The sequence below is a fragment of the Lathyrus oleraceus genome, chromosome 3, assembly GCF_024323335.1.
Source record: "Lathyrus oleraceus cultivar Zhongwan6 chromosome 3, CAAS_Psat_ZW6_1.0, whole genome shotgun sequence".
In the NCBI taxonomy this organism is placed as follows: domain Eukaryota; kingdom Viridiplantae; phylum Streptophyta; class Magnoliopsida; order Fabales; family Fabaceae; genus Lathyrus; species Lathyrus oleraceus.
Window position 1 is genome coordinate 107,997,901 of NC_066581.1, and position 3,715 is coordinate 108,001,615.

Here is a 3,715-nt window from a genome sequence, read left to right on the forward strand (position 1 = left end):
CAATCGTTTGGACATGCATGTATCTTATCATAGCTCATGCCAATAGAGCACAACATCTTTTTGGTCTCATATGTTCGATTGGGAAGAACATTATCCTCAGGAAGCATATCTTTCAAAAGGGCTAATAACTCTGTGAAACTTTTATCCGACCATCCTTTTTCTACATCGAGAAACAAATGGAACAGTTGGTGAAATTTAACCCATAATGCCTAGTCTCAATTGCTAGCATTGCAACACAATAATTATTGTTGAGAATACTCAATAAATGTATGAACCAAGAAAAATGAAACCAAAAATGAACAATAGCGAACGTCAGAAGAGAAACCAAGTAATATGAAGATTAGAAAAATACCTATGGTGTCAAAATCGAACAGCTAACAACGAATTAATAGAAGGAGGAAACGTCGTAGATCTAACAGAGGTGGAAGGAGAACGTCTTAGAAGTAGCGAAAATCGTAGCAGTGAGAACCCTAACGTGAAAAAGAACGAAAATAACAGAGAGTGAAATAACAAAACGCGCAGTATGTTATAATTTTAATGTTTACTAAAGGGGGCCTTAGAGGGCGCTTGTGGAAAAAAAGCGCCCTCTAAAGGGGGCCTAAGAGGGCGCTTATGAAAGCGCTCTCTAAGGCTTTCCAAAAGCGCTTTATAAACTGGAAATGCACATGGACTTATAGAGCGCTTTTTTAAAAGCGCCCTCTAAGGGTAACCTTAGAGGGCGCTTTCTAAAAAGCGCCCTGTATTGTTGTCCCTCTATCTCCTCCTTATTTTTTCGCTTCACCTTAGAGGGCGCTTTATTACAAAAGCGCCCTCTAAAGTGTGATGTCTATTCCAGTTGTTCGCTCCTTATTTTTTCGCTTCACTTTAGAGTGCGCTTTTGTAATAAAGCGCCCTCTAAGGTGCGCTGTCTATTCCAGTTTTTGGCGTAGTGAGTCTAGGGTTATAAAGGTGAGTTTGAATTAATTTTATTTTTAGATTTTATGATATATTTAATCAATTCTATTTTTTATTATCACTAAAAAAAGCTAAATAATCTATTTTTTTATTTTAATAAAATTAAAAAATTATTTTATTAAACAACTAATTTTTCATCTCACAAGTAACTATGATCACAATACCTTATTTTCAAATATGAAAATCTCTCTTTTTTTTCTCCATCTCAACGAGTCCTCTCTTTTTTCTTCTTCTTTTTATATGATTATTTAATACATTTGAATTTATATGATCATTATTTATTTTACAATTAAGTAACTCATTTTTAAAAAAATCATGTGAATCTAAATACATTTTAGATTCAATTGTAATCAAATTAGCAATTTATTTTATAAAATTGAATAATAGTCTAATAATGTTAGCAATTCAACATTTACATTTATTTGAGAGACAAATTATTTTCAAACCATGATTGAAGAGAGTATGTTCTGTTTCAAATGACGAGTCACTATCAACATAATATCTATTTTATTTAAATAAATAATTATATTTATTTGAGAAGCAAAATTCTTATTTAATAAAATTACTATATTTGCAAAAATTTAAAACACTAAATAATAAATCTCCCAAATTAACTCACTATTCTTTCCCCAAATTTTGTTGGGTGTCAAATCCTTTACTTTGTTAGACGATAGACTTAGATCTAGACGAGGTGAGGGGTGAATAGATCACAAGTAAAATTTAAACAAACAAAAAAATTGTTTTGAAAAATTTATGTCGAGCGGAAGTATCCCGGATCGAATCGTCTAACCGAACTGCTATCAAAAAGCTTGAATATCCGTAATTACAATCAACGTATGATAATGAACACAAATTAGATCAACAAACTACCAACAATGATAAGTTGAATGTTATGCTAAAAGTAGAGACTATTCCCAATGATAAAACATACAAAAATACAATTGTGACAAATTATCAAAAACCTTGTGTGCAATCGATTTTGTTTAGTAACTTGTATGGTTTTGTTGATCTCAAATCCTACCACAATCTAATAGATTGTGATAAACTCAAAAAAAATTCAAATATTTTTCAAAAGACTTAGTCAAACGTATTGATCGCATAATTGATGAATTCAACAATTTACAAATGACAAATACAAGAGATATAGAAAGAGTACACAAGAATTTGTTTAGGCAGTTCGTCAATCGGTCTTGCTATGGTATGTCCTTAATTCGAACTCGAATTGAGATAATGAAATTAACCTTACTTTGAAAAAGTAGTATACAAGATAAGTGTAGGAATCCAACCCTAGAAATCCTATGTTTGATGTTGATTCTGACACTTTCTCTTCCATTGATCTGAACTTGATTAAGTAACCCAACAATTCCAATTTGATCCACCATCCAACGCTACTCCTTTGTAAGAAACTCTCGTTCTTCAAATCCTTCACTCGATCAGATCCAAATTGTGAATTGTTATAACCCAAGATTTACCAATATGATCCACCGTCCCATGCTACTCCTTTGCAAGAACCTTCCGTTCTTCAAAGCCTTCACTCGATCGGATCCAAATTGCGTAATCTTGTTTAAAACCTTCAAATCCCAAATTGATCTTGAAGGAAAACCTCACATTGATTTTCTTATTTGAAACCCTCAAATATCTCAATCCAATTTACAATTCAACAACCTAAATTGGACGTTATCAACTCTAATTCTAGATGGCACCCAAACAAAGAACGATTATGTGTAGTTTGTTTATATGTATGTATATAATGTAGGTTGAAGATGATGAGAACTCTTTGAAATACCGGTTTCATGTAGGTTTACTCTAAAACCTTACTAGAAATGATGCATGTTTGGAGGCAAAAGGAATGCAAAATATTTGAAAAAATCATGAATTTTTGGAAAAATATGTTGCATGTGTCGACCTATGTAAGTCATGTGTCGACCTGTTTGATACATGTGCCGACTTGCATGGATCATGTGTTGACCTCTATAGGTCATGTGTCGATTTGTATAGGTCAGGTTTCGACCTCTATAGGTCATGTGTTGATCTGTATAGTTGGTACATCAAATAAAAGCTACAAGCTTTTAAAAGACTTACATGAGCCTACATGTAACTTGTATGTGTCGACACATAGGAAAATATTTCTTCTATGTGTAGACCTATAGGATGTATGTGTCGACACATATAATGTTTTTCTCTTAAAAACTTATTTTTAATGCATGAAACCTTTTTCTTACTCATTTCAAAATGTTTGTATGCTTCATAATATTAAGATGCACATTAAGACTAAGAAGATACCGTCCACTATACATAAAAGCTAAAGTATTTTAGTTTTGACATCATACAAAATACATCTAACAAAAAGTTACACTAACATACTACCACTTTTTTATGATGGAAAAACTTGAGACGATGTGTTTCGTGTCTTCATGAAAGCTTCTCCTGAATGTATGCATCCCAACTTCATCTTGCAAATGCTTCTCCCCCTTTGACAACATCAAAAAGAGACTGAGCAATCCATGAGAAGTATCTTATATCACACATATACCAATAGAACACACATATGTATTTGCAAAGATAAGATCATCAATAAAACATTACTCACATATAATGATGTAAATATTAAAAATGCCTAAACATAAATAGAAGCATTTAAAGCAACAATATTACATGGTTACCACAACTTATGTCTAATAACATATACCATAAACATGAAAGATGATGGATACAATGCAATCAAAAAATCTTGAGTTTCTTTAAAACAAACACGATTACG